Source organism: Anastrepha obliqua, chromosome 4 (assembly GCF_027943255.1).
Source record: "Anastrepha obliqua isolate idAnaObli1 chromosome 4, idAnaObli1_1.0, whole genome shotgun sequence".
NCBI classification, from domain to species: domain Eukaryota; kingdom Metazoa; phylum Arthropoda; class Insecta; order Diptera; family Tephritidae; genus Anastrepha; species Anastrepha obliqua.
This window is the reverse complement of record NC_072895.1, coordinates 99,162,142-99,174,562: the sequence shown is the minus strand read 5'-3', so window position 1 is coordinate 99,174,562 and position 12,421 is coordinate 99,162,142. Positions and strand designations below refer to the sequence as shown.

Genomic DNA, 12,421 nt, shown 5'->3' with positions numbered 1-12,421 from the left:
ATTAGAGTGGGAACTCGAGCTCGAACTAGTGCTATCACAATGGGCCCCCGAGCCTAAGTGGGCCCCTTTACGCCGTTACACCGTAACCTAACCTAACCTAAACTAAGGTGCCACAGAAACCATATTATGAATTTTCACACAGCTAAAAAAATTGATTGTGGTTTCAAGTCCTCTAACTATGTAACGGCTAAAAAACTTTAAAACTTCTTTAAAAGACAATGATGCACTTACGGCATCTCGTGAGTCACCTAAGTTTTTTGATTGAAATTGTTACCGTTTTTGGAATTTCATTAAGTTTTCGAATTATATTCAAATATGTACGGCGAACCGTGAAAAAATCATTGCTCCAGCGAACGTCCATTTGCAAACCGATTTAGACGTCGCTACGTATTTTAGTAAGCAGATACTCGGCACCTCCCGCTGGCTCGCTGTATTTGCATATAATTTGAAAAGTCAATGGAGTCTTACTATGAAACTCTCAGCGATTACTGAGCATAGTACCCGCTTTTAATGGAAAAAAATAAAAATGTCTGACGAGCTCGGCTTGATGAGCTCCGCAAGCATCACATGCCCACACTGGCGACATGAGTTTCGATGTGGTGCAGCTGCTAATGTTTCTTCACCTCGCTAGTCCTGAGCCTGCAAGAAATCAGCAAAATATCAAACCTCTTCTAGCTCACTGCGAGCAATCACTTTGAAATAAAACTCATATCTTTTGGGGAGTGTAACCGATTTCTGCATTTCAACTGCACTTAGAGAAGTGGTTCCCCACATTCCACACAAATAAATGAAATTGGAAAAATTCGTATTTGTAAAAGACAGACGGCCAACGAGTCACCCACCAAGCGGCAAAAATATAGCGCCTGCATATTTTTACCAGTTCATGCTAATGTTGTTTTGTTTTTTAAGTGTTCATTATTTTTTATAATATATTAATAGAGCTCAGTGTCTAACGAAAGCCATATTAAACCAAAATTCGAAGATAAAAAAATAAGAAAAATTCCATAAGCTTTTCATCCGAATTCCATGGTTTTTAAATCGAATTTCTAGAAAACTGTTCGTTATGCAGTTTCATAGCCTAATACATTTTAGTTTAATAAAGTGCAAGTTTTAAGTTCCTAAAAATTCCGTTGATTTTTATAATTTCTTTTCTGGAAGATGTTGCGCATTTTCTCGCCAGTGAACGACATTTTTCTTTTATATGGATGCAAATGCGCAATACCTCAGTGAGAATTTTTTTTTAAATCAAAGCGAATTTTGAACTACTTAAAACTTGGGTTTGTAAAACTAAAATTTAATGAACTATAAAATTGCATGCCAAAAATTTCTTTGAAAATTCGAATAAAAAATAATAATAACGTGGAATTAAGAAGAAAAGTTTGTGGAATTTTTGTGATTTTTATACAAAGTTAGAACTTAGGATTTATATGGTACTTTTACAAAAAAAAAACAAACAAAAATTGAAGACGTAAAAAGCAAGAAAAATATTCAAAATTTATTAAAATATTCACATGAACACTTAGACATTGCAAGACTAAAATTTATTGCACTATAAAACTGCATGCCAAAAATGTCTCTATAAACTCTAATAAAAAACGTGGAATTAAGAAGAAAATTTGGGGAAATCTATAATTTATATGTTTTTTTAATAACAATCACAACTTTTCAAAATATTCAGATACTATCGTTTATGGCGGAACTGGCTGAGACCGGCTTGGCTTATTCAATCGAAACCACCTTTTCGATGCTGCGGTACGCATTTATTTTTTTCCTTTTGGTTGCTACAAACGTTGTTTTAAATTAATAAATTAGTAAAAATTGAATGGGAATTATGAAATTCACACATGCATAGTACCATACATAACATGCACATTTTGATCATCTACATTTTGCGTCTATCTCCACAAATATTAATTTTTGATGCAACACAACGCAAGTCGGGTGACTCTCAGCTTACCATAAGTCTTTAAAAAATTCAAGAAAATGCAAGAGAAGAAAAAATAGCTATAAATATAATTGAAAAAACGTGGAAAGAAAAAATATCCATTATTAGAAGATTACATTGGTATCTGGGTATGCACTCACACATGCACGCGCATCTGCTAAAAGCGAACTATGCAAATCAAATATGCGCGAAAAATATATAAATTACAAGATATATCGAGTTCAAGGCTCGGAATAAATTAGTTTGATATCAATTTATGAAAACAGATGAACAATTAAGCAACGCATTGCTATCATATTTACAAATTCCCACACAGCCTTGAGCTCGAAATATAGATTGAAAAATTAATTAGTGATACCAAATATTTTGAAATACATAAAAAGCGAAAAATTAGGTTTCTGTGAAGTTGCTCGCATAGTTTTGAGCTGGATTAATTGATTAATTCAAAAATTTAGGAATTGAAAAACAAGTAAATAATTTAAGAAATCTAAAAGTAAAAAAAAAAAACAGTTCAAAAAAATAAGAGTTAAAAAAGATTATAAATCAAAAAAGCTGAAAATTGAAAAAAGTTAATAATTAAAAAAGTTGAAACTTAAGAAAAAGGTCAAAAAGTTTAAAATTAAAAAAAAAAAAACAAATTAAAAAAGTTTCAAATTAAAATAAAGTTATGAATTAAAGAATGTTAAAATTTAAAAAAATTTAAAAAAAGGTAAAAATAAAAAAAATTTAAAATGTAAAGAGTTTTAAATTTAAAAAAATTTCGAAAACGGTATAACTTAAAAGAAGTTTAAAATTAAGAAAGATAAAAATTAAAGAATAAAAATTAAAAGTAAACTAAAATTCAAAAGTAAAATCTAAAAAAAGTTAAAAATTGGAAAAAAAATTACTTAAAGAAAGTTTAAAATTAAACAAAGTTTTAAATTTAAAAAAATTAGAAAATTGTAATATATAAATGGTATAAAAAAATGAAAAAAGTAATGAATTTAAAAAATTTAAGAATTAAGTAAAGGTAAAAATTAAAAATAAGTTATTATAAAATTAAAAAATGTTAAAATTTAAAAAAATTACAAAAAGGTAAAAATAAAAAAAAGTTTGAAATTCAAAAAGTTTTAAATTTAAAAAAGTTTAGAAAATGGTATAAATGAAAAGAAGTTTAAAATCAAGAAAGATAAAAATTAAAAAAAGTAAAAATTAAAAAAAATTTAAAATTAAAAAAAAATTAATTAAAGAAGGTTTAAAATTAAACAAAGTTGTAAATTAAAAAAAAATTAGAAAATGGTGTAAATTAAAGGAAGTAATGAATTTAAAAAAATTTAAGAATTAAAAAAGGTAAAAATTAAAAAGAAGTTAAAATTAAAAAAAAGTTAAAAATTAAAAAATTTGAAAATTAAAAAAATGTATGAAGTATATTAGAAAGAGTTAAAAAAAAAAACATTTAATAAAAAAACTTTAGACTTAAAAAAGGTGTCAATTAAAGAAATTAATGAATTTAAAAAAATTTAAGGATTAAAAAAGTTAAAAATTAAAAATAAGTTAAAATTAAAAAAAAGTTAAAAATTAAAAACTTTTAAAATTAAAAAAATTTATGAATTAAAAAAGTTAAAAATAAAAAAAAAACATTTTAATAAAAAAAGTATAGAATTAAAAAGATAAAAATTAAAAAAGTAATGAATTTAAAAAAATTAAGAATTAATCGTGTTCCACCGAGAGCCGAATGGAGCAAAGGGAAGGTGATTGGAAAATATGATATTGAAATCTATACTGACGGTTTTAAGATGAACTGTGATGATGTTCGGAGCCACTCAATCAATCTCAGTCAATCCGACTTCCTGACTATGCCAGCGTGTTCCAGACAGAACTCGTAGCGATCAAAGAAGCATGCAAATCCTTAAAACTCTACAAGGAAGTTGGTGCAAGAGTAGCTATATTCTCAGACAGTCAAGCAGCTATCAAGGCCTTAGACTCCAACTCCATTTCATCCAAAGTACTCTTACAGTGTAGAGAGGAACTGGAATTACTTAGTCATTAGCTTAAAATTACTCTGATATGGGTTCCCGGTCATAGGAACATACAGGGTAATGAGATAGCAGATGAGCTAGCAAGAAAATATTCGACACTAGACATAGCAGAGGCGGTGGCAGTCTCCACCGCTCTGCACACTATCATGCTGTAGCCGAAAAAAGATGGAAGCAATTAACTATATGCACTACAACAAGAAAAACATGGTCGTCGTACAAAATCCAAAGGACAAATTACCTGTTAGGATGCTCTCGCTCAAGCTTCTTACGTTTCACTACAACCTTTACAGGTAACTGGAAGGTAGACGATCATGCAGCCAGACTCAACCTCCCCTTCAATCCCATCTGCAGAAGCTGTCAAGCGGAGGTGGTGAAGGAAAGTCTTTTCCACTGCTTATGTGCATGTCCAGGGCTAGCTAGGGCACGACTCCGCTCCTTTGGTAAGCCTTTCCTGCAGCAAATTAATGAGACCTCAGACATCGGGATAAAGAATTTGCTGCTATACTTGGACCTCATTAAATGGATCTGACTTTAAACAAAAAAAAAAAGACATCATCACACGAGGACGGTGGTAGTAAAACGGTGCTGGTCACTATTTAGGATTATTTCAGTCGAAATACTCAACCACTTCAACAACAACAACAGCAACAATAACAAAAAACTCAAAATTAAAAAATTTAAAATTAAGAAAACGTTAAATTTAAACGAACTTTAAAATTAAAAAGGGAGAAATTAAGAAAAAATTATTAACTAAAAAAATTAAAAATTAGAAAAAGGTTTAAAATAAAAAAAAAATTAAAAAAATTAAAATCAAAGAATATATTTAAAAAGTTAAAAATTAAAAAAGTTGAAAATGAAGAAAAAGTTAAAAATTAAAAAAAGTTTAAAATTAAAAAAGGTAAAAATTGAAAAAATATGAAAATTACAAAAAATTTTAAAATTAAAAAAATGTTTAATATAAAAAATGTTAAAAATTAGAAAGAAGGTAAACATTAAAGAGAAGATGATAAAATTTAGCAATTATTTATTATTTCAGTCAAAAAGGAAAGAATATATTATCAAAAAAATTATTATCTGGAAAATAAATTTTTGCAAAATAATTTTTGAAAGAAATTTTTTATGACATGAAACAAAAAGTGGCTCAAAATTAATCACCCTGTCGAAAGATTTATAGTTTTGGAGTCTATTACCTATTAGGAATCGATTATCAGAAAAATTATTCTCGAGAAAACTAATTTTTCCAAAATAATTTTTGGAAGAATTTTTATGACACGAAATAAAAAGTGGCGCAAAATTAATCTCCCTATCGAAAGATTTATAGTTTTGGAGTCTATCACCTATTAAGAATCGATTATCAGAAAAATTATTCTCGAGAAAACTAATTTTTCCAAAATAATGTTAGGAAGATTTTTTATGACACGAAATAAAAAGTGGCTCAAAATTAATCACCCTATCGAAAGATTTATTTTTTTGGAAATGACGTTGTATGTCAAGCATATTTGACACTTGTGAACTAAACAGTTGGAGTATTTAAACAGACAAACAATGGAACGCGCAAAGGTAAAAATAAAGATTTCCATTACACAAAATTATTATTCCTTTGCTTTTATTCATTTAGTGAAAAAATTATTCAAAAACCAAATGGGATGATTAACTTTGCGCCACCTTGTATAATGCCGTATTGAATATTGTCTTCCATTACACTAAAAAATGTTGTTCAAACAGCCGAAATGGCATCCTCTGATAAGCCAAAAACTTACCAACTTGTTAATGAATCACAATCAATGGTCCACCGACACATGCATACATAAACACACACACACACACATTTCGACGTGCTAACTATAAAATGAGGCCCAGAGGTAAGCGAAATCGTTCAAGGTTACAAGCGCACATAATCTATGTATATATGCAAAGTGTATGTATGTATGTGCAAAACTTCCATATATTTGTATTTGTAAATATTCAACCAACAATTTCACTTAAATTCCACTACGATTTCAATGAAACTTTCCCGCCCAGTCTGAGATTCAAGTGTAAGAGTGATTCGTGAATTAAAAATCCTACAAATGATTGGAGACTAAATAAATAGTATTCTTAGCACATCTTTGTTGCATTTGTTATTGGAATTTACACATCGAACGGAACGGAACTCTCGCACAAATAAAACATATTTTTTTGCACAAAAAAAAAAAAAAACACAAAAAAACAACAAAAGCATCACTCGACATTAACTCAACATGTGTATACACTTGTGTACATATGTACATATGTGTGTGTGTGCATGTTTGCATACATAAAAACTACAGATTGCGCATGCGCATGGGATTTTGTTAAAATAAAATCAGCTACAGTGAAAAGCGCGTGTGACTTTTTTCTTTTGCTATATCGGTAAACAAAGGAGTGCTCGCAGAGTTCATAACACACACACACACATTCATACATACCTACATGCATATAAACTTGTTCATGGTTATGCAATCTTGGAGTCGCGTAATGATTGAGCAGTAAAGTGCCTTTTGAGGGAGTCGGGGAGATAGCGTGTCCAATGAAATTTAAGATATTTTGATGCCACTTTTTTAAAATGATTTATATGTAGATGATATGAGCAGTTATTCAAAATATGTATGCACGTATGTATGCTATAATAAAAATTATTAAAATTAATGAAAAACTTTTCTTCTCAAAAATAGATAAAAAAACTTAAAATTTGAAAATTCATAAAAATTATAATAATTATGGAAAACTTTAAAATTTTGAGATATAATAAAAAATTAAAATTTTAAAATTAATAAAAACTCTAAAAATTAAAGAAAACATTAAAATTTTGAAAATTAGTTAGAAACAACTTAAAATTTCAAAATTAGTAAAAATACTAAGACTTAAAGAAAAACTCTAAAATTTTGAAAATTAGTCAAAAAAATTTAAAATTTCAAAATTGATAAAAATTAATGAAAAACTTTAAAATTTTCAGAACTAATAAAAAAAATTAAAATTTGAAAATTGATAAAAGTTATAAAAATTAATGGAAAACTTTAAAATTTTGAGCATAAGAAAAAAAATTTGAAAATTAATAAAACTTATAAAAATTAATCAAAAACTTTAAATTTTTGAGAATTAGTCAACACAAAATTTTTTTTAAATAAATACAAATTTTTAAAATAATGAAAAACTTTAAAATTTTTAAAATTAGATAAAAAAAACTTAAATTTTGAAAATTCTTAAAAATTATAATAATTATAAATTTTGAGAATTAGTAAAAAATTGAATTTGAAAATTAATCAAAATTATAAAAATTATAAAAACTAATAAAAAAAAATTTTGAAACTTCATAAAAATTAATGAAAAAATTAAAATTTTGAGAACTACAATAATAAAAAACTTAAAATTTGAAAATTGATAAAAGTTATAAAAGTTCAGTTAAACTTTGAAATTTTGAGAATTAGCAAAAAAAACTTAAAATTTTAAAATTAATCAAATTATAAAACTTAATGAAAAACTTTAAAATTTTGAGTACTAAAAAAAACCTTAAAATTTGAAGATTCATAAAATTTTTAATAATTATGAAATACTTTAAAATTTTGATCATTAGTAAAAAAAATTTGAAAATTAATAAAAATTATAAAAATTCATCAAAAACTTTAAATTTTTGAGAATTAGTCAACACAAAATTTTTTTTAAATAAATACAAATTTTTAAAATAATGAAAAACTTTAAAGAAAATTAGATAAAAAAACTTAAATTTTGAAAATTCTTAAAAATCATAATAATTATAAATTTTGAGAATTAGTAAAAAAAATACAATTTAAATTAAATTCAAATTTTGAAAATTAAAAAAAAAAATTAAAGTTCATGAAGAACTTAAAATTTTGAGAATTAGTGAAAAAACTTCGATTTGATAAAAATCAATGAAAAACTTTAAAATTATGAGAATTCTAAAGTAGTTTACTAACAGTTTAGTAAGTTTTTAGTTAGATTAGTAAAAAAAAATAAACTTAAAATTTGAGAATTAGTAAAAGTTCTAAAACTTAATTTAAAACTTTAAAAGTTTGAAAATTAGTCAAAAATAAAAAAAAAATTGAAAGTTCACCAAAAGTAAAAATCTAATGAAAAACTTAAGGATTTTGAAAATTAGTCAAGAAAAACTTAAAATTTGAAAAAAATAGAATTTGAAAATTAAAAAAAAAATTATAAAAACTTATAAATTATAAAACTTAAAATTTGAAGAACTTAAAATTTTGAGAATTAGTGAAAAAACTTCGATTTGATAAAAATTAATGAAAAACTTTAAAATTATGAGAATTCTAAAGTAGTTTACTAACGGTTTAGTAAGTTTTTAGTTAGATTAGTAAAAAAAAAATAAACTTAAAATTTGAGAATTAGTAAAAGTTCTAAAACTTAATTTAAAACTTTAAAAGTTTGAAAATTAGTCAAAAAAAAAAAAAAATTGAAAGTTCACCAAAAGTAAAAAACTAATGAAAAACTTAAGGATTTTGAAAATTAGTCAAGAAAAACTTAAAATTTGAAAAAAATAGAATTTGAAAATTAAAAAAAAATTATAAAAACTTATAAATTATAAAACTTAAAATTTGAAAAAAAATAGAGTTTGAAAATTAAAAAAAAATTATAGAAACATAAAAACTAAGGAAAAACTAAAACTTTTAATAATTAGTCAAAAAAAAACACACAACGAAACACCATAAAAGTTAATGAAAAACTATAAAATTTTGAAAATTATACAAAAAAACTTAAATTTTGAAAAAAAAAGAATTTGAAAATTAAAAAAATTCCAAAATTTTATAAAGAACTTAAAATTTGGAGAATTGATCAAAAAACTTTAAATTGATAAAAATTAATGAAAAGAAGAATTTTACTAATTAATTTACTAACCAACAGTTTAAAACTTTAAAATTGGTAAAAAAGTGAAAATTATAAAAATTAATGAAAAACTTTCAAAAGTTTTGAAAATTGGCGAGAATTTTAAAAATTGATAAAGTAAACACTCAAACACGTTTTATTACAAAGTTTGCTTAATTTTTGTATAACATCAAAAATTGTAAGTTTTGTTTTAATATATTCCAGAAGATTGAAGTAAACAAAAAAAAAATTAAAAAAAAAAAATTAAAGCATGCAACTTTTGATTTCAATAAAAATCAGTGGTTTATTAGAAAAAAAATTAGATAAATCTATGTGAATATCTTTCAAAAGGTACAAAATCTTATTTTGTGAAAAATTGCAAAAATAATATTTATGATAAACATTAAAACATAAACGTTTTTGAATTAAAAAAAAACATCATTGACAATTTTTTCATTTTTTATTAAAAAAAATATGTGTGCGTAAGTGTAAATTTTCCAAAAAGTTAGAAATATCTTTTATTTTCGAAAATATTGAAGAAAAATACAAAACCTTAAAACATAAAAACTTTTTAGTTACAAAAAAAATGCATTTTAAATTTTTTATAAAAAAAATTTATATATTTGGGTATAGCTTCAGATACATAATTTTGTTTATTTAGGGAAATATTAATTCTTGCACAAATTTCTGAAAAATCTATACTCTTTTAATATAAATGTGACAGAAAATATTTCCCAGTTACTATTTTGGATATTATGAATTAAATTTTTCTTCAGAAATTCCCGCGTTACTTTATAATGCAATAGTATTTTCATCAAAAAACTCAATATTGCCTTATCTCTAAAGCTTCACATCTCATATTTGTACTCGTACTTTTAACTGTTACCTGTCGACTGTTACTGAAATGAATTATCTGTGTGTGGCGCTTAGCAGAAGCAGACTCAGTTAATCGCACAGAAACGTACAAAACAGCAACACGTAATAATCATTCATCAACAGTCCACAATGGACGAGCTATCAAATGATGCACCGATCGCTCAACTAAACGAGAGCCAATCAACCGACAACCTCAACAGCTCAACTTTGACAGCAACAAATCAGGCAATGATGCGCGAAGACACAAGTAAACACATACAAACACACGAAAATTTTAAAAATGAAAAATGAAAAATTTAAAAATTTTAATGCTTTTGAAAACTTGTAAGCCATAAAAATATGGGTGTAAGTATGGAAGTGTTACTACATGTGTACATGTATGTGTATGTGTTTGTGTACATGTATGACCCACTTCCACCTGTTGGCTATAGCGGCTTTTGTTAATGGGCCAAGACGTTAAGGCATAAATGTGTCGTCGTCGGCGTCGTCTTCGTCATCGGCGTCGTCATTTAAGCCTTTGAAATCAGCGTTTGCGCATGCGTGTGTGTAGCCCCATTTATGTACTGGTGTGGCTCGTTTGCCAGGCGTGGAGTTATGCGAATGCGTGCGTGCTTTCAAATTTTTAAACATACATACACATGTAAATATGTATACTTCTTACTTCGCTAACCGCGGAGACTTTCTTCTGTACGCAAGCGCCCACTTTTCGTTTCCCCCATTTCCCAACACGTTTGTTCTCTTTCGTCATACGTTCTAGTGCCGCCAGGCGGTTAAGCAAGCAACCGCAGCACACTAACCAGTTTGTCGCTCCAGTCGACCACTCAACTAAGCATTCATTCAGTTCGACACACTGACGTCTTGAGCCGCGTAAGCGATAATTTGAAACATTTATAATTTTTTTTTTCCTTACTTGTTTTTTTTTCGGAAAAAAGAAAGACGAAAAATGAGTCGACCTACTTCCGCTTTACGGTTTATTTAGCCTAAAAATTAAACCAGTTAACTTGTCGGTCGACAACAACCCGGTTTGAATATTTCAAAGTTAGTTGGCGGACCATTTGAGACTCGATAAATTACGGGAGGCACAGTCATAGTATTTGAAGCCTGCAATTAATAGTAAACACAATTTTTGTAATAATATCTCGACTAGTCCACATCTCTGCTTGACAGTTAAAAAACAAGCATATGATTCCCCATGGGACTACTAATGGTAGGTTTGGTTATGAACCACATCGCTGGGAGGTATGAGAGGTATAGTAAATGCTTCCTGGGCAAATGATGTGCGCTTTAAATTTTTTGGGGTCTCACATATAGGAAGGCTGAGCAGTTTAGTGCAGACTGCAAGGGCTGATTGGATTTGTCAACAAATTAAGAGCATGAAAGGAAAGAATGCAGATTGTCTGAGCGAAAAAATAGGTATTTGTGGTCAACATAGAAACTATGTTGCTTAAGATCAAGTCCGTCTAATATTCCCTTCTTGTATCATCACAATTTGTATGAGCTGCTGAAAATAATTGACAAATATGCACATTAGACCGTGCCAACTTACTGGAAAAAAGTCTGCACACATCCCTCAGTCTAAAGTATTTTTTGCAAGGCAATTTCGAAAACAAATGCAGTCGAAAAATTTATTTTTTTTTAGATTTTTCGTCATATCTTCAGCATGTAGAATCGGACCGTGATATCGATGTTTTTTTTTTTGGTTCAAAGTTTCTGGAACTCAAGAACCTTCTACTTACTTACTCACCATCATTTAGTTCGTTGCGCGCCTCTCAGCGCATTTGAAAGCATCAGCTGATGGCTGTCGCAATGACACACTTAGAACTTTCATAGGCCCATTGTGATACCACTGGAACTTATCCTTACCCTGTGGGTTTCTTTTCAAACCACCCGACAGCCTTAACAAACGAGCTACATCAATTAAAAATGCCATGTCAAGAGTGCGGAGCCTCCTCGTCGCTAAACTTTCACACTCACTTAAAAGGTGTCTGACTGTTTCTTCTTCTTCTGTATTTAGACAGCTTCTACAGAAATCGAAGTGCGGGGTCCTAACCTTTTAGTGTGGCTGCCTATCAAAAAATGACCAATTAATACCCTTATAATTTTTCTTATAGCTTCTCTGTTAAATCTTAATAAGCTTTTTGATCGACCGCTGTTCGATTTCGGTCATGTCTGTCTGCTTAGTTCGCCTGTTGAGAGGTTTTACCAACTTGTATGCACCTTTTTGCTGGTTTTTATATGCAACTGGTTGCCGGTATATTTTTGCGTGTTTAATACTATTTTGGCTTCCAAAGAATCCGTACTATTGAATACGTCATTTTTAATTTTTAAAAAAACCGACAGCAAATTTTTAATCAGCAAACCGAAAACCGCTGACTAGCCATTTTGAAGAACTTAACTCAATGTAAGTTAATAATTTGCAACTCGAATATACCACTAGACCTCAAAAGATTAACACCATTTCATTCAAAGCGGTTTACTTTTTTCTTGGCACTGGTACGGAGGCTTTTTATAACGTAAGTCCGAAGCTTTATTTCTTAGTATTTTAGAGTACATGGATTGAAGTCTCAAACATGTCACGTTTTCGAGAAAAGGAGTGATAAAACAACAACAAAAACTTCAGACATACATTTTCATGGGCTTTTACCCCCAACTTTCTTAAAACCATGACTTGCTGGACACTTATGGAGCACAAAATTATCCTATGATCAGAGAGATCAGATGTTTA

General features: G+C 27.9%; 1 protein-coding gene across 4 annotated transcripts in view; it reads left to right on the top strand.

Annotated features, from left to right (window-relative positions):
- The window catches only part of LOC129243587 (putative fatty acyl-CoA reductase CG5065), a 172,487-nt gene that overhangs the window by 95,498 nt on the left and 64,568 nt on the right, over positions 1-12,421 (top strand). The gene's annotated exons all lie outside the window — the stretch shown is intronic.